At 50.2% G+C, this 19,608-nt stretch overlaps 1 long non-coding RNA gene across 1 annotated transcript; it reads right to left on the bottom strand.

The window, feature by feature from the left end:
* Nucleotides 1-9,084: 9,084 nt before the first annotated feature.
* On the bottom strand, nucleotides 9,085-12,115 carry LOC123380951. Its single transcript, XR_006587409.1, has 2 exons — nucleotides 11,864-12,115; nucleotides 9,085-11,347 (listed from the first exon to the last, which is right to left on the bottom strand). It is a non-coding gene; the product is annotated as an uncharacterized LOC123380951 (long non-coding RNA).
* Nucleotides 12,116-19,608: the final 7,493 nt, after the last annotated feature.

Here is a 19,608-nt window from a genome sequence, read left to right as displayed (position 1 = left end):
ATGTCTGCACGCAAGGCAAGGCTAGTCCTCAAGAGCCTCCAAGAAGTAGAGAGCGTTTCAGCATTGGGAATACAGTTGAACAATTAAATGTTAAGAAAAGAAGACAGCTAACACTCTTTTGTGTTTACGGGACTAAAACTGTGCCTTTTAAGCCACACACGTACTTGAAGGCCTCGTGCGTGGAGCCCTTGAAAACAGCAAGGCCTCATCTGAGATGTCGCTTCATTCACGGTTTTTTCTTTAAAGGATTTTAGGTAACGGCTGCACCTCAAGGCTGTGAAATAATTTAATTGCTCCTGACGTCATTGATTTTCTTCTTAATAAATGAGGTTCCATGATTTATTCGGGGGTATCACATGTAATGGAAAACTTTGCAAAGGATTTACTTGGACGGTAATGGTGTTTTTATTGTGTCCGTTCCCTTGAAGATCATTTTTCTTTGACAGCCAGCAGGAGGTCTGAGTTCTCCAAGTGAAGATTTTTCATTTCTCGAAAACATCACCAAAGTCTGGTGGCCGGGCTTCAGTGGAAAGGCAGCATCTTCCAGAAAGGATTTGGCGTTTGCGAAGTTCTAAGCCAGAGGGGGTTAAATTAGACAAAGTCACTTGCCCTTTTCAACAAAACAAAAGCCCAGGAGGTCTGCAAATGTAATTCACAGCCTCCCCATATGACCCTCTGCTTTCCTGCCAGAGGTGGATTGTCACAGAGAAGCACGGTCAGCCAGCGTCTTTGAGTCAAGAAATTGAGAAAGCTGGAACTAAAAATATTCTTCATCTGCTAAATGTCCAAAGGCAGCCTCTTCCCCCCACCCCTTTTTTTTTTTTTTTAATATTGTTTTGGCTGTTGTTGTGGGAGTTAGTCAATAAGGAAAAGAAATTACTGGTGAACTTGATCCTGAAGGTTTGGCCAGGCTGGTTGGATGGATAAGCAAGGTGGTGGCCAAGAAGACCAGTCCTCTGCAAACAGGGCGGATGTGGCTCTGACTGCCTGGAAAGTGGATTTGGATCCACGGGAAGGTCGGTGTGTGGCCCCATCCGGCCATGCTGCTCCCATCCTGTGACCCCTCCCCTCACCAACATCTCCTTTCCCAAGACCTGGGTCTTCAGAGGTTCCATGCTGTGGGCGTTTCCTCCTGGGGACTTGACTGTCTCACAGTCTTGGGTCGAGTCAAGGCTGATGGGCACCAGCCCTGCTGAAATGGAGACCTTCACCAGGCTCCTCTCTGTTGTCTCTTCCCCATCTGGAAGTTTCCCCCAGGTTAAGCGTGCCCTTAAGAGACATTACTGCCATGGACACACCTGAGTTCCCCTTCAGACTCCCCTGGTCACAGAAGGGCCACTCTGTGACCCACCGGGTCTGCCTGATTGGGTCAGAGGATGTGTTTAACTTAAACCTGGCACCAGAGGACCTCCCTGCCCTGGCTGCAGTGACACACGCTTGTCCGTTGTCACAAGCCTTCAGCCCCATTTAATCTTCTCTTCTCCCCTGGCCCCTGATTTTGCTTTGGCCAACCCAACTCCTTCCGCCTCCTTCCCCGAGATCTCCGCGTGGTGCAGGGGCACCTTCGGTAGCAGGGCTGTTTCTGCCTGGGAAGCCTAATTAATCAGCCCACCAATTAGCGGCAAAAAAGCAAAACCCCATAGTTCAGGTTTAGTTTATGTGTTTTCTTCTCATGTGACCGTGACTGGGAAAATCAGAGGCGTATGATCTGGTGGAGTCGCCCGAATGACAGGAACCTTTCCAGAAGGCTCTGGGCTACGTTACTCATGTTTCTGCTTGCTCATCACCCTCACAGCCATTAACGTTCCCTTCAAAAACACCGCCTCTGCACCCTGTGGCTGAACTTTTCACTCGTCTTTGATGAGGACAGTTCTGACCTATAGGCAATCACCGCCTTTGTTCCTCAGAATGTTTCTAAGGCCGTAGCCCGCTGTTAGGTTGGTTAGCCACTTTGTGCAAACACTGGTCTTGAGGGCATTCCTGGGTGAGTGGTGCTCTGCTCAGTCATGTGTGGCATGAGGCACACAGAGGGGACCCTCCAGGCTAACTGGGAGCTGCCGTGGCCTCCACCAGGGCTGCGGTCCCAGAGAAGTCAGGAAACCTCATGCACGGGCCAGGGTCCGGGAGGAAGCTGAAGGCGTACTGTGTGGGTGGCTTTGGGGGAAACGTCCCCGTGTGGTCCCAAATATCCCACCATCCCAGGAAAGCTTCTAAATGGCAAGACTTCTCCAAAGCAAGACCAGGCAGTGCCACCTGCCTGACAGGGTCCACATGAGCTACGCACTGCTTTGTTTAAATGTGCTTTGTGGACACACAGGTCGCAGAGACTGTAGGAAGCTCAGGGCAGGAATTGGAAATATTCTCAATGTCTGCCTTAACAAAACGCTGGGCCTGCAGGCCAACGGACACCCCGTTGTTATAATAAAAGCCAAGAACAAGTAGCCAGCCAGTTATAGTTTGTCTGTAACAAAATAGGAACACAGCCCCCACCCCCCTCAATTCTTGGTGTCAGGTCAAGTTTGTTTCCGGAGTCCCACAGAAGAAATAGTCAACACTTTGTGAAACATTTAGAAATCAGTCATAAACTTTGGAACAGCGGGTTGTTGATGTATTACTCCCAAAGTTTTCCAGAGTTAAGGGACCAACTTGGGGAGAAGAAAATGACTTTCCTTAGAAGCTTTCCCCAGATGTTTCTCTCTGGGGATGACCAGGTCTAGGTCGGGCGAGCTGAGTGTCAGAAGCTGACTGTGACGATTGGATTCTGCAGGGAGAGAAGCCAAGTTATTGCAACTTTATATGCATTCAGATGAAAGCAGGTAATAATAATGGCTTACTGTAAAATGAAAACAACACTAATGATTGTATTCATTAGCAAAACGATATTTGCTGGACCAGCCGCAGCAGTTATTGAATTGCGGGCAATAATAGGAATGCGAAATTAATTTCATTGAAGGAATTGAAGAATGATTTATTTACAGTGAATATCCATTCTATTTGAAACTTCACTGACTCCATTAAAAAAAAATACGGCTGTATCCTTCTCAGAATGTGCAGCTCAAAACTAACATTCCAAAATCTCGTTATTTGGGTTTTATTTTTTTAAGCGTACATAAATAAATCCCTACCATAGTGCCAACTGCCCTTTCATATGAGGATGTTTTGCAAACATGTGAGAAATGATAGTTTAAGCTACGTGACTTTCCTCTGCTTTGATTGGTCCGGTAGCTGTGCGTTGACACTTGTACCCCACCGGGTGCGATTTACAGAGAAAAGTGAGCAACTCCGAAGTGCGGAGCACGATGGGTGGTTTTGCAGGTGTGCACCTGTGTAGCCACGACCCATGTACGGACCATGCAGCATCCCAGGGAATTGCTCGCCCCTTGAGCAACACCTACCCCACGAAGGGCCACTATTTTCATTTCAGCAAAATGGATTTGTTTTGCCTGAGTTTAAGCTTTTTATAAATGGAATCATACCCTTTTGTATTCTTTTTGTTTCTGGCTCCCTTCCCTCCGCAAAGCGGTCCTGAGATGCATCAATGCGTTGTCATGTATGGGTAGCTCATTCTATTTTTATTGTCCCATTTCAGCTTTTACATCATTCGCTTTGATTCTGTACGTGATCGACTTTGTGACTAATTGCCATTGAGCAAATTGACAGTGAACTTGTTCATCTCTGGTAAGAGCTGAGTATCGTGGCTGAAAGGAGCCGAAGACGGGAAGTCAGGCGACATCGTGCGCCAGGGGAACTGGGGTGATTCGCTTGACTTCTCTAACCTTGGCCCCTGTCTGTGTAGGGTGACCATGGATGCTGGTCCAACAACTTTGAAGGGTCCCAAGGCAGATGAATGATGAGGAGGCCCTGGGGACTGCCAGACAGGCAGTCGGAGGACAGCAGGTTCTGGTGGGCCATCCAATTTCTAAGCTCTGCAATTGTGCCCTACACAAAATCATACTTACCGCTGATATTTTTTTAAATCCGATCTGAGTTCTGGTCGTAAACCTTAACTTTCATTTCTTGCTGGAAACATGCGTAATTGTCAGCCTCCATGTTGTGACATACCACACACACTCACAGAAAGACATCCTCTGCCCTGTTCATTGATGTAGTTCTGTGTCTCCTCAAAGAGCTTATTATTTTAGGGAAGTTCTCCTGGGGACATAGGCTCCAGCAGCCTGTCCTCTGTATTTATTTATTAATTAGTTAGTTGGCTGCATGGGACATCGTGCCTTTTTCTAATGCATTGTTTTTTAAGGACTTGAGCTGATTATCTAAATAAACAGTGCTCCTTAAATTTTCCCTCAAGTAGAATTGCTAATCCCACCTTACGGTTTTGCTAAAATAGTGTACGACCCGTCTCCCTCTGAAAAGTCGCTCTTTTTCATTACTTTCTCAAGGACGGGCCAAGATTGGGCATGGATGAAACACCCAAATCCAGTCTCCTAGCTCCAAGTGTCCCAGAGAGAAATTCAAGGGAAAAAAGAAAAGAAAACCTGCTTGCTCCACGGAGAATAGGTGCTCACAGATTTAAGGAAGTGCCCATCAGGTATTAGCTGCAATCCAGAACTACTTCTAGAACAGAAAATGCAACGTAAAAGTTTACTTGGCCAGTTAAACATCTTGAAGGGAAAATAACCTGCAGGTGTATCCCTGAACTTCTCTCTCAGGGGGGGAAGAGTCAGAGGTGATGAAATACTGTACATGTCATCAAAATACAGCAAAGCCACGTAAGATGGGCAGCGTTCTCTAACTCACGGTCGTAATAAAAACCAAAGGGGGAGAGAATCCACCCCTCCCCAGACAAGATCATTTATGTTCGTTACAAAAAGAAGTGTGGCTCTGTCCCGTGAGCATTTGGGCTGAACACTTATCCCAAAAGGCATCCTTCGGTAAATCTTTGAGCAAGGACGGCAGCTAGGAGTTAGCAAGGTACAGGGTAGTGGATTATGGGGGACACAGTCAGGTGAGCAGCTTAGGTAGAAACCGATGTGTGTGGCCCCTCAGAGAGCAGGAGAGCCTGACACAGGAGGGGGCTGGTGTGGTCATGCCACCTGCCACCTGCCAGAGCACTCTGCGGGCGAGGTGGGTCCCAGGTGAGGTCCGCTCTGCCATCGCTTGTTGCCTCCTCCAGGGGGTTCTTCTTCAGGGTGGATTTTGCCTCTGGAAGTCTCTACTACATAAGAACTCAGCAAAGAACGGGCTCGGGTACCCTGGTTCCTAGGAGTGTCACTTTATTTGGAGGCGGGTTCTTTGTAGATACAAGTTAGCAATCTTGAGATGAGATCATCCTAGACTCAGGGTGCACCCTACACCCAATGACAACTGTCCTTGGAGCTGCAAATGGAGACTTGCGACACACACAGTCGAAGCAGGGATTGGAGTTTTGTAGCTGCAAACCCAGGAGAGGCAAAGATTACTGGAAGCAGCCCTGATCTCAGACCTGTAGCCTCTAGGACTGCAAGAGAATACATTTCTGCTGTTTTGAGCCACCAAGTTCTTGGTAACTTGTTATGGAAGCCACAGGAAACCAATACACAGAATGCCCAGACCACAGGAAGAGCTCCAATCAAACCCCAGAGACTCTCACGAAGGCGACATCAGCAGGGTGGCCTTGCACCCGGCCAGTGCCCTGTGCCCAGTGCAGAGAGATTCTAATTCCTGACTGTGGCCTGCGGTGCTGGACAGAAAGTGGCAGAGGGGAACGCGTTGGGGACAGACAGAGCTCAGCGGTTATTATCAGCATGTGCACGCTATAAGCTGGAGTGCTCTCCCAAGTCCTAACAGGGGTGGGATAACTTCAGGTCACCAGTGTTGATGCAGGAAGCAGAGGACAATGGGCCAAGGATTCACCTTGAGGGCTAATGAGGAACAGACCTTATACTGGGTATTTGCCATATGGATGTCACCACGTTTCGTCCTCATGAAAAGCCCCAACGGGTCCTTTGCATCCACTCCTGGTTAGAGATGAGGGGGCTGAGCTTGACAGGGGAGATCATTGGCTAAGACGGCACCCACCCCCCGGCGTGAGGACAGGTCTCCTGCCCGACATGCCACATTGTGCCATGTTGGTCTGCCTCCGAGACCATCAGGAAGTAAGAGTCCCAGAGCTACTGCGTTGCCTTGTTAGTGTGGACTGACGTCCCGTGGATTGCATGGCAGTTCCAGTGAGAAAACTTCGGAGTGTTCCTTGAGCCTTCCTTGGGCCCTGGAGGGTGAAAGGTGGTAGCAAAGCCAGCCCAGAGAGAAACCCAGCTCTGGCACATCAGGGTGACTGTGGAAGCCCGTGAGCTGCTCCTGGATGCACACAAATACCTTTGTGAATCGGTCCTACCTGATCCCTGACATGTTCCCAAAGGGTCCACACAGGTTCAACATCACAGAATTCTGCTTCTAATAAAAAATTCTAAATAAAACTCTTGTATATAAAAAATTAAAACCCAGCAATTGTACTACTAGGTATTGATCCAAACGATACAAAAATGCTGATTCGAAGGGGCACATGCACCCCAATGTTTATAGCTGCGCTATCCACAATAGCCAAACTATGGAAAGAGCCCAAATGTCCACTGACTGAGGAATGGGTAAAGAAGATGCGGTTTAGATGTACAATGGAGTATTACTCGACATGAAGTCTTGCCATTGGCAACAACGTGGATGGAACTAGAATGTATTATGCTCAGTGAAATAAGTCAGTCGGAGAAAGACAGATATTATGATTTCACTTATATGTGGAATTTGAGAAATTCAACAGATGGACACAGGGGAAGGGAAAGAAAAAGAAGATAAAAGCAGAGAAGGAGTCAAACCACAAAAGATTCTTAAATACAGAGAACAATCGGAGGGGTGCTGGAGGGGAGGTGGGTGGGGGGGATGGGCCAAATGGGGGATGGGCACAAAGGAGGGCACTTGCTGGGATGAGCACTGGGTCTTGTATGTAAGAGATGAATCACTTGGTTCTACTCCTGAAGCCAAGACAACACTACACGTTAACTAACTTGAATTTTAAAAATAATAATAGTAATTAAAAAAAATAAATGTGAATTAGATTATAAAACAAACAAAACTCGTGAATACATTAATGAGTTTCCCCAAGAGTCAGCCTCATGTGTGACCCTCCATCCACTATGTACAACGTCCAGGGACGGCAGGAAAGTAGCCTTGTCCACGTACACGTGGTCACGCGCTGGGACCACTGGTAACTTAAGACTGTTTGTGACAATTTCCACGTATCTATTGACCGGATTGAAACGTCTTATGCATTTCTAGGGGCTGATTTACATAATCCAGGTTTAAGAAAGGTGGACAAAGTGCAAGAAGAGAGAAAGCCAAGCCTGCATGTTCCCATCACGTGGGGGAGACTCTCCCAAATGGCTTGCCTGAGCCCCAGCACGGGACTTTGGCAAAACCGGCCTAAGAGAGTGCCGAACGTTGGTGTGACTGCAGCCGGGATTGACCCCCGTGGGCCACAGAGCGACACACAGCTCAGATCAGGACACAGAAAACGTCAAAGGCAGGAAGGAAGACCAGCGTGAGTGAAACGCAGCTGGCTAACCACGTTGAGATATTGAATTGAACTGAGCAATGAGGGTAACCTGCACAGGCACAAGTTAGGAAATAGAATTCAGCTGTGAGTGCTGCAAACACGTGGGAAAGGTGCCAGTAAAGGCGTGGAAACCAGATGTCAAAGTGATTTTGGTGGTCAGAAGATGACACCGTTGGACTTGCCTTTGTCATAACCTCAGGCAGGTATGGAGACAGGCTTGATAGAATCAGCTCAACCTTCTAGAACTTTCTACCAGTCACCCGTGTTATTCTCTCAAGAGTTGAATTGCTGGACTCATGAGGCACAGTATCCAAGATGAAAGGTGTTACTGATTAAATTTCCAAATAAATCAGCGCATTCCTATTTTTTTCAATATATGAAATTTATTGTCAAATTGGTTTCCATACAACACCCAGTGCTCATCCCTATTTTTTAAAGGCTTACTTGTTTATTTTGAGAGAGACTGTGTGTGTGTGTGAGAGAGAGAGAGAGAAGGGAAGGGGCAGAGAAAGAGAGAGAGAGAGAGAGAGAGAGCAAATCCCAAGCAGACCCCATGCTGTCAGTGCAGAGCTCAATATGGGGCTCGATCCCATGAATTGTGAGAGCATGACCTGAGCCAAAATCAAGAGTCTGACGGTCAACCGGCTGAGTCACCCAGGCGACCCTGCATTCATACTTGATTAATGAAGGTTAAAATCTAAAACAACCTGAGCATACTGGATATGGCCATCTATCAGGCAATAAGATGATGAGAAACCACCGAGTTCTCACCAAATATTGAAACACAAAGTTTGTAATAACCTGAAATTCTTATAATAACTCCAAACAGTATGGATCTTGACATCTGACTTCTTTAAGAACACAAGACGTTGTCAAGGCCCAACCAAGATGGAGGGTCGGAAGAGATGGCCCAGGGGCCTCCGTGAGGTTCGGCGAGCCCGGATCTTCTTCGATTTGCAGGGCACAGTTCACAAGTCCAGCCGTCTTCAGCTGGAACAGGGTGCCGCTTGGTTTCCCAGGCTTCCCGGCCCTCTGGCGCTCTCTTTTACCCCCAAGGACCATCCCGCCAGCCATCGCCGGAAGTGATTTCTGAGCCTCTCCGTCGTCACTCCAGCAGGAAAACTCATTGCAATGAACTGAGAGCCGCTGGCCCGATTTTGCAGCTCCTGTCCGGACTTAGCCTCGTCCTTCCGGGGCCTGACCACATCTTCCTGTTCTTGCTGGCGGGATCCACCGGTACAGGTCTGCATTTCTCAGTGAAAGCTGGAAATGTGAGCAAAACACCAGCAGCTGGAGGTTAGCTTTGGTGTGCTTTCAGCCCGGCCAGCAGAGGAAATACTGTTTTGTTTTTTTTTTTTGTTTTGTTTTACCAGAAACCCATCTTCGTAGCACTGTGAAATTCAAGTCAGGAGCTGGACTTCTAAGGGTTTTAATAGACGACCCTGTGGCGTCAGAGTCCAGGGCATTTAGTAAACTCCAGGTCAGTCCTGGAGTCCCGAGGCATCTCTGCCCCCAAACGACAGAATTCATCATGCATTTGCACAGGTACGGGTTTTATTCTTCACAATGATATCACAAAATAGCAAAAAATACAGACTTTAAGCACAGTCTTGGGAACACATGCATTGCAGTGATGGCAGGGAAGCAGTCTTCTGTTTCTTGTGAAATGCTTTATCTTGAATTAAAAAACGAAAGACTCGAGTGTCCTTCTCTGCCAGTGCAGCATTACACGTCATATTTAAGATATCGTAGGAATTTATGGGAAAAATAGGAAACCGCAGTTGTAGAACTTTCCGTAATTGGAGGCACCCAGCCCCGTGTAGCCTCACAGCCTCGCGGTGCGCATCCGCTTGCTAAGAAGCCTCCGGGGGACCCTCTCCCTGGGACCCACTCGCTGCTGTCACTTTCCCTTTGCTTGTGTTGTCACTAACTTTGCTTAATGACCTTGTTCTCTGGGACGAGCCATTTCTCCAGCGGAGAAACAGGCCTAGGTCTCCGAGGTTGGAGTTGGGGGAATTTGCTCTCTGGCTGAGACCCCAGAGTGCGGGAGCTGAGCTCCACGTGGTGTGATGGGACCAAATGTTCAGTACACTTTTTTTTCTAAATGGATGTTCAATATTTTAAGTGGCACATCAGTTACTCTGGGGTACTCTTATCCAGTTCACTCCATCAGCTTCAATAAATGCCAAATTAAAAAGAAAAAAAAAAGGAAAAAAGAAATAGCATGCGTGTCAGTATGTGTATGTGGCAGAGAATTCAAACTTCTGAATGAAAAACAAAGGAAATTAACAAGGCAGTGGAACAGAAAACACCCAGAAACCAAAGTCAGCAGGGCTCTCCCCAAAAGCCCACACTTCACCACCTCCTTTGGCCACGTTGCTACCTCTGGTAATGCTCCCGCCTGCCCTTGGCTATGCCTTCATATTGTGGCACCTTTTTGGTAGGCAAAATAATGCCCCCCGAAGGTTTCCACGTTCTGTCCCTAAAACTTTACTTTACTCGGCCAGATGGAGGGGTTTTGCAGATGTGACTAAGTGAAGGATACTGAGGAGAGGAATTATCCTGGGTGACCCTGGTGGTCCCAGCGTCATCACAATGGTCTTTGTAAGTGGAGAGGGGAGGCAGGAGGATCAGAGTCAGGGATGGAGACTGAAGCAGAGGTTGGAGTGATGCGGGCACCAGCCAAGGAAGGCAGGCAGCTTCGAGAAGCTCAAAAAGGCAAGGAAAGATACTCCCCGAGAACCTCCAGAAGGAACACAGCCCTGCCAACCGCTTGATTATAGGCATGTGGGACCAATTTCCTGGTTCTGACCTTCAGAACTATTCGTGTCCGTGTGGGCTGTTTTCAGCCCCTGCGCTGGTGGGAGCTGTTAGAGCAGCCGCCGGTACGCCTACCGCCTCCTGTGCGGCCCATCTCAGAAACCTGCCCCCATCCATTTACTCGCCATGAGTGCTACAGTGACCAGAGCTAACTCAGGTCATCACACAATGGAACCCGCGTGTGTCTGAGACCTGAGCTCCGTGGGGCAGTGCCCAGGTGAGGGTACAGCCTCTGTGTTGAGGCCCCCGAGTCCATACTGGGCACAACTAACTTAACTTGGCCAGCCTGGTGTCTACGCCATTTCAGCCTGTGCAAGGTATGAAAGAAAGTTCTAGAACCACTGGTGCCCTCAGGGAACTTCCCATCCTGGCTGGAAAAAGAAGGCGGGGATGTGTGAATGAGGGCCAGCTGCTGGAAGGGGCAGAACACAGGAGCCAGGTTCCTGCTCTGGAAGGGAGCACGCAGACACTGATGGGGCTCAGAGCGTGCTGGGGGAGGGGGAGGGCTGCGGGCAGTGCTCCTGCAGGACGGTTCTCTCCCCTCACTGGCCCTTAGAGAGAGGGGGTCCCCCTGGCTGGCTGCAGCACACACCCCACCCAGCCTCTCTCTGCTTGGCATGAGCTGGAAAGGGAGCGCTCATTTCCAGAAACATCCCAATGGGCAGCCTCCGGGGCTGGGCTGCCCGGATGCCATCGGCCACGCAGGTCTTTCGGACTTTTCCAACGGGCGTCTCCGGGCAGGGAGGACTTTCCCCCCAGCCAGGGCCACACAAGGTTTCCAAGAGCTACCTGCCACGTTTTCAGAGAAAGACCCACGACTGCAGAAAGAAACGGTGAGTCAATAGATTTCATCACGCGTGGGACCTCTTGGGGCTGCGAGACGTGAGCGGGGTGCCCGTCGGTTGGAATCTGCATGCCAGAAGGCCCAGCCCGGCCGCGTCTCTTCACCTGGTAGCGTTTTCCACCGGGAGGCAGAGAGCCGAGCTGTGGGAGAGGCAAGAACGGACCTCTGGTGGCCTCAGAGGACACTCTCCTTACCTCTGCTTAGAGCTGGTCCTCAGAAACACCCCAGGGAGCCAGTGTTTCCATAGCCCGGTCTGTTCCCTCCCCACCCCCACCCGGTGGTGCCCCCTGGAGGTGAATCTGATGGCCAGCGTCTCGCTGTGGGCTCTGAAGTTCAGCCCCCCACAGATTGTGTCTCCGCGGCCTGTTGGAGGAGGGGGGCAGGGCGGCTTCACGTGTGGGCTCCTGGTGATGCCGCAGCGTGGACGGGAAGTCCGTGTCCACACCGCAAATGAGAAAGGGGGAGAGGCAGGGGGAGGCAGAGCAAGCTGGCGGAACCCGCTGGCCGCTGTCGCCCAGGGTCCAGAGCGAGTGGTCCGCTTGAAAACAAACCGCGCCCGGTTTGTCCTCGAAGTGAAATAACAGCAACGAAAAGGACGAATTCTCGTGCCGAAAGTGGGTCAAGAGTCAGGAAGGGACGGTCACGCCCCAAATTACCTGGAAAAAGAGACTCCGAAGCCACCGCCATTAGATTTCTCCCCTCGGAGGCCCCGCCCCGAACTCTCAGGAGGCCACCCCTGCGCCCAGGATGGGAGCCTCAGCTTGGAAGCCACAGTGGGCCGTCTGAGCACGGAGCTGGGACTTTCCCAGGCCTCCAGGACCCTCGAGTCGCAGAAGCTCACTGGGCATTATAAGGTTTGCAAGAGGCAAGGCCGATCATCCAGGGGCACGCGCTGCACACGGGGCGTCAGGAACCAGCCTTTGATGTTTTCCAAACGGTCTACAAGGGGGCTGTCAGCGCAAAGACTTATTACGTTTTCAGATGTAACTGGGAAATCTCGTTCAGGGCCACCGTTTGGAGGTTAAAACAGCCTAGGCTGATTTTCTGTAACGGGGCGAACGAATTGATCTCAGCAAACGTGGCACAAAGAAGTGCCGTGAGCAGCCGCGGGGGAAAGAAGGGAGAGCCGACGGGGGGCCCCTGGGTGCACTGGGGCCGCCCCACCCCGAGCCTGGCGCCCCCCTCCACACTGACGCGCGGGTGGGTCTCCTCCTTTGGCGGGGTGTCTCCTTGCTTGCAAAATGAGGGCTCCAGACTAGAGCTGGGCTCTACAGGCAGAGGGAGAAGGATGTGTGGAGAACACAGAATCTTCTCCTCGCTGCGGTGAGCAAAAGCTCGGGTTTCTATAGAGACAGGCAAATATTTGGATTCAAAGACAGCCATGTTTAGCCCCCTGCAAGGTGTGGCCGAAGCGTCCCATGTGTGGGGTCGTGTAAATCGTGGTGTACCTTCCTGGCTGGCTGATGATGTGAAATGGTCTGGAGAGAAAACCCCTCTCCCTCCTCACACAGAGCTCAGGGTGTTGTGGTATGAAAAGGCCAAGAATGGGGCTGGAGGCTGGGCCATACCTGTGCATGCATGTGCGTGTGTGTGTGTGTGTGTGTGTGTGCAAGGTACATGTATGTGACTGTGCCGATGCACATGTGTGTATGCGTGTACAGGTGTGGTTTCTATGTTTGCATCTGTGTGCATGTGTGTTCACGTGTGTTGGTACGTGTGTGTGCACGTGTGTGTTTGCACACACAGGTGTGTATGTGTACACACAAGCACTGTGTCCAGGGAGCGTCACCCCACCTCCAGCCCCTTCTTTGTTCTCAGGTCTCCCTGGAGGGGCAGCGCTCTCCATACAGACCCAGTGCTTCCTCAGTGGTCGGCGTCCAGCCCAGCCAGAGAGCCCTCCAAAGCTACCATATTATTAAGAAATCCACCAGCCGGGGGCACCTAGGTGGCTCCGTTTGTTGAGTGTCCGGCTCTTGGTTACAGCTCACGTCATGATCTTGTGGTTCATGAGTTCGAGCCCCGCATCAGGCTCTGTGCTGATGGCACCCAGCCCCCTTGAGATTCTCTCTCTCCTTCTTGCTCTGCCCCTCCCCGGCTTGTGTCCTCTCTCTCTCTCAAAATAAATAAATTAACCTACACAAAAATAAATCAACCAGCTCCTGGCACGTCCCCTTCAAGGAAGAGAAAAAAAGAACCTGGCTGGAGACTGCTCGGCTCCCCAGGATGAGACCCTGTTAGGGCGCGCGTGACTCCATCTTGCCACAGGCACCTGTTTTCATGTTGGCACACACGAGGCTCAGACTAACAACGAGAGAAACCTAACCCTTGGCAAAGTCCACGTTGAAGGGTTGATGCAGAAAGTTCCCTCCAAGGGGTCGGGGGGCAACAGCCTTATCCGTCTCTACATGGAGGGAACAGGGAAGCTGGACCACAAACACTCGTGCCCACTGCAGGGGGAAGGCAGGAGGCCTTCTGGGGATCTGCGGGCTGCTGTGCACAATTGCAGGGATGGGGCAAGTCTCTAGGAGGGGGCTGACCCGGGGCAGAATGCAGGGCCTCACAGATTGCGGTTTGGACCTGACCCTGTAGGCAGGGAAGGGGCCTGACTTGGGCGGACCCTGCGGGAGCCAGGCTGGGTCCAACGGCCAGCAGAGCCCTAACTGTGCCCTTGCTCACAGGGACCTGCCTGCGAGTCACTCCCTTCTCCGAGACTCAGTTTCCTTGTTGGTGAGGTGGAGATAAGAAACCGCAAGGAGTGGGAAGGATCCGACGACGGGGATCCCCGAGAAACTTCCAGCAAGGCTCCTTCTGAGAAGGAGGTATCCACAAAGCCTGGCATTACGCTGGCACCAGAGCCGGGGGCCACCCCCAGGGCCTGTTTGAGGGGGAGCAGAGCCCAGCCCCATCCTGACCCCACGGCCCGCTCAGTTCCTGGAAAAGTCGGCCAGTGGAAAGAAACATCAGAAATAGATTTGCCATCACGGGGGTGGGGAGACAGCTGGCCACGCTGGGGGATGAAATCATGCACCCTGCTCCTGGGCAGCGGCGGCCCGCTCACCTCGCCTGCACTCTGTGCAGAGACACGCCTGAAGGGGGATGTGAAGAGGGTGAGGAGGAGGAACCTGACACCCTTTGGGGGAAAGAGCCCACACGTGGTACCAGACCGGATGGCACAGCGTCTCCATGATGTGCCCCAAAGCGTCTGTTCTTTGCTCCTCTAGAAACGCTTGCTACCTCTAAGTTTATGTCACTTTCTGCTTCCAAATTGCCGTCCGAAACACGATTCCTAAGAAACTTGATGAAGCTCTTGGGCAACTGTCAAAGAAGCAGGGAGACCGTCACCAAGAGTCGTGGGGCCCTGGGTGGGAGGCCGCCCCCCGAATCAGAGCTGCCGCAGAGGCCCGCACAGCCCCTCACCGGCAGGGACCCCCGTGTCCAGAGCAGACGACACATTGGCTATGCCGCCGGCCAGACCGTATGCACCTGCCGCACGTGCAGGGCCAGGCCGGGCCGAGCGAGACCTGTCAGCGGGCCGTTTCCCGCGGGGACAGAGAGAAGCAGGGCCCGCCCCTCCTCTGGGTCCTGCAGGGCAGGGGACCCTCCTGGACACGCACAGAATGCACCAGAATCCCGAGGAGCCTCGCTCACGTGCACACGCAACATGAACGTCCAAGCAGCACCGGACAGCAGCACCTGAGCCTGACCTAACACAAAGAAGGATCTGGAAGACATTTAACAAACCCCATAGCCCCGAGGACGTTGTCTTAACCAACAGCTCAGCACAGAATGGGTTTCATCTCGCTCCTCGAAGCCCAGGAGAGCAGAAACTTGCCAGCGAGGTCCTGAAGGGAAGAGGAAGGGATTTGTAAACCAGTAATTACCAGAGAGGGATATGCGCTCGGCATTTCGCTAAATTCACAATCGACTGGAAGAATCAAAAGAGTCGCCTGAGGTAACAGTCTACGTTTGAGGTGTGAATTTAACTGACAAAAATCAAATGGAAGATTATGGTGTGCAATTTAGTTGTGCCAGAGCTTAAATTTTCAAGGAAAGCTTTCTTTCTGAGAAGAAAAACAAAAAACAAAAAACAAAAAAACCACTAAGAGTCAAAGGGAGGTGGGGGTGCCTGGATGGCTCAGTCGGTGAAGCATCGGACTTCGGCTCAGGTCATGATCTCACGGTTTGAGAGTTCAAGCCCCACGTCGGGCTCTGTGCTGACAGCTCGGAGCTGGAGCCTGTTTCGGATTCTGTGTCTCCCTCTCTCTCTCTGCCTGTCTCTCTCTTTCTCAAAAATGAATAAACATTAATATTTTTTTTAAAAAAAGACTCAAAGTGAGGTGAAGTAAGTGAACACACAGCCTCCCTGGTTCCTGCTCCTCTGGAGAAGGGTCTGCCGTTGCAGAGCAGGGCACAAAAGAAGGGGCCCCACTCGAGAGCGCCTTTCAATATCGAATCGACGTCATGAACCGCCTTGACCAGAAGAAAATGTCTCGGTGAACCGTGAGCAAGACATCTTGATTCCAGTCTTGTCACGATGGCCCTGAAAGCTAGACATAAATCATCAAAACACCCTTTGAACGCTGGTCCATTAAGGGCTTCAAAGAGAATTTGGAATGCCACAGAAAAAGTGGGAAATCACCCAAGACCAAGACCCGTGACACGCAGGCTGGGCGCTTGCCTCGCTAGACTTCCCGCTTCATCGTGAGATCGCGCACTTAGCGCGGGGCGGGCCCGTCGCTCACACACCCAAGGAAGGGGTGTTCCGTGAACATGAGCCGGAGACACACCTCTACCCCCCCAGCGGCTCCCCTCAGTATCCCACACACATCCCCAAACAGCCGGAGGGGGTGCGTCTCCTCCCGATCCCAGACTCAGTTTCCAGCTCTTGGCACAAGCCGAACCCCACATGGCTGGGCTCACCTGAGGCTCCCAGCAAATTTACATGAAATTGGCTACAGGTTGGTGGTCTCGCTCCCTAGGCTGCTCTCCTGCATTCGGTGAGTTAGTCCCTTCTCTAGGAGAGAGGCACACACAGAGAGCAGGGCCACGAGAAAATCACAAGGAGACTGGCTTCTGTTCCTCCAGTTTCCTGCAGGGCTGCTGGGCTCAATGGCTTAGGACAGTGCTCCTGGCAGTGGGGCCTCTCTGGAAAGGTGTTTGTGACCTCAGGACACGTCTGGGGCCCCGAGGACAAGGTGAGAGGCTCGGAAGCAGGAAGCAGAGTTGGCCTGGCAGACTCTACTCGAGGAGAAGGAGCGGGAATGAGACGCCTGATGGAAAATGTACAGAAATTAACAGATGCCTTCGCATGAGATTTTTGCCTCCGCTTTTCTCTCCTTGCCACTGGCAATGGGGGACAAGAGACCCGGTTCTGCTTGGCTGTCTGATGCCAGATGCACTGGACTGAAACCCAGAGCAGACAGTCGGGGAGATGCCAGGAGGGGGGCGTCTAGCCTGGGAAGAGCCCAGCGCCGTGAAGCCAGACCCACATCGCGTCCTGCTCCCCAAGCCCATCCCCCTTCCGAATTGCCAAGTGGCTGACCCAAGTCAGAAACCCCAGCGGATATGGTGACAGATCCCACGTGTCCACGCAGACATGCACAGGAGCTGTTACACCGTGCATCCAGGTCTTAATTTGATGGGAGATAAAGGGAGCAGTGGGGAGACCAGAGGCATGGTCTCCAAACTCTCAGGCCATCACCGCCCACCAGTTACCCGCAGGTCTCAGAAAAATAACATAGAAGATGTGATCTGAATATTCACACGCACACAATAGGCAAATTGCCACCACCATCATCATCATCATCATTATCATCATCATCACCATCAACATTCTGCAAATTGTCTTTCCCCCCATATCCTGGGGTGTAGCTTGGAATAAAAGATAAATAATAATACAGTGACCTATTACCAACGAGATCTACACATTGACTAGTTTCCAGCATTAATGAACTGGGAAGTTTAGGATTATTAAGCATCTAGTTAATACTGTGAGTGTTTCCACTCATGTATTAGAAAATGTTAAACTATGAGAATAAAAGAAGCCTCCAACAAACTGATACTGAATATAAGTGCACCGTTCGATGATTTAGAGAGCCATTCAAGACTCAGCTGTGGATTAAAAACGGAAAGAAAACCAGGGTTGGAGAGGATCGAGTAGATAAAAACCATTCTGGAAGCAACTAGGCAACATGTCTGAGGGACTCAGAAATATCCTCACCTTTGATCCAGTAATTTAATCTCTAAGAATCGTGCCTCCGGAAATAACAAAAATGTGTGAGCCAGGTTGCCCAAGGATGCTTGTGACAGCATCATTTCGAACAGTGAAAAGTCAGAAATAACTTGTGTCCAGCAATTAGGGAGACTTTTGTTATTTTTATTAAATGGAATACTATATCATCATTAACAACCATGCTGTCAAAATATTTTTAGAATTACATTCATAATATATTTAAAAATGTGCTTACTATGTGTATAATGTAATCCCAGTGTTGTTACAGGGATAGCTTTTTTTTCTACGCGCCTGTGTGCCATACAGAGACTATGAGTTAGCATAGCTTTTTCCTTCTTCGTCACGATTTTTGTATTTCTCAACTTGCCATGGTGATCATGTATTATTTCGGAAGAATAACTTATTTCGTTCATGGCATATTTTTTTATTTTTAATTGTGAAATATTTAAAATCTATTTAAAAGGGGAAAAAAAAGCAATAAAGATGCCCACACACTGACCTCCTTCCTAGTTTAACATAATAGGATCCTATTTCGCCATATTTAATGCATGTAACATATTTGTACTGAAACATACTTGAAATAAATTTTTACAGCTGCAGCTGCAGCCACGCCCCAACCTGACCGTTACCGTGAAGTGAATGTGCGCCTCACATAGGCTTTTATGCTGTTACTACTATTTATTTTCCCATCAATGATGTGCACTTTTCGATGAGTCTTTTAACCATTTACATAAAAGCTATTATTTGTAGTTTTTAAAAAAATCACTTGATTTTTTTTTTAAGCTTGATTTTGCATGTTGCTTGTTCACACCGAGGTGCGTGAATCTGGTTCGTTAATTTTTGACTCGTGTATGGTTTTCCTTCGTGTGCGCAAACCATGATTCGCTCCCTTGTTTCCCTGTGGATGGAGAGCCAGACTTTTTTGCTGATACAGCGATAAAAAAAAGAACACCCTTTCGATGTCTCCTTGGACACATGATGAGAGAGAGTTTCTCTGGAAAGCTGCCTGGAAGCAGAGGGGCTGGGCTGGACGGTGGAGACACCTGCACTTCCCCAGGTGTTACCGAATCACTCTGTCAAGTGCATGTACCAATTCACACTCTGTACTAAGCACAAAAGAGGCCTCCCAAAGACGTCCTCATCCTAATCCACAAAACCTTCAAATGTGTTACGTTCCATGACAAGGGGGAATTAAGTTTGTTAATAAGCTGACTTTGATAAAAAAGAGATTGCGCTGGGTTATCCAGGCGGGCCTGTGCAGTCACCAGGGTCCTTTCAACATGGAAGACGGGGGCCGGACAGTCAGTGGCAAAGTGATGTGATGTAAGAAAGAACCCGTGCGCCATTGCTGGCTTTGCAGGTGGAGGAAGGTGCCCGGGAGCAAAGGAATGTAGGGCTAGAAGCCGCGAGGGGCAACAGAGCCCATTCTCTCCTAGAGGTTCCTGCCCAGGCTGATCCTAGCGGGATGAGACCCCCTCCGGACGTCTGGCCCCCAGAAGTGTCAGATAACAATGCTGTGCGGTTGGAAGTCCCTAGGTGAGCGGTAACTCCTCTTGGCAGAGGCGGGAAGCCCGTCCTCTCCCTCACCCCAGCAATACTTGCATCCACTTTCCCCACATCCTTGCAAACACGGAGTGATATGCAACTTAGCAGCATTTTCCCCGCTAATGGGTAGGAAGACATCTCACTGTAAGCCTACGCTGCATCACATGGTCACCTGAGTCATTTTCCTCCGATATTCGTATTTTCCCAATTTATACTTTTTGCCCATTTTTCCATTGGGTGCTTCATCTTTTCCTTGTTAACTTTTAGGGTTTATTACTTTTTTTAATGTTTTTTAAAATGTGTATTTATTTTTGAGAGAGAGAGACCCAGAGTGACTGGGAAAGGGACAGAGAGAGGAAGACACAGAATCCGAAGCAGGCTCCAGGTTTTGAGCCGTCAGCATAGAGCCGGACACGGGGCTCGAACTCACATACTGTGAGATCGTGACCTGAGCCAAAGTTGGACATTCAACCGACTGAGCCACCCAGGCGCCCCAGTTTGTGGGATGTCTTGATATGTCCCAGACACCGATCATTTGGAAAGTATACATTACTGTAATCATTTCCTAGGGCTGCCGTGACAAAACAATACAAACTTTGTGGCTTAAAACAACAGAAACTTGCC

This window comes from Felis catus, chromosome D2 (genome assembly GCF_018350175.1).
Source record: "Felis catus isolate Fca126 chromosome D2, F.catus_Fca126_mat1.0, whole genome shotgun sequence".
In the NCBI taxonomy this organism is placed as follows: domain Eukaryota; kingdom Metazoa; phylum Chordata; class Mammalia; order Carnivora; family Felidae; genus Felis; species Felis catus.
Note: the sequence above shows the minus strand (reverse complement) of the source record. Positions and strands in the feature narration are given on the sequence as shown.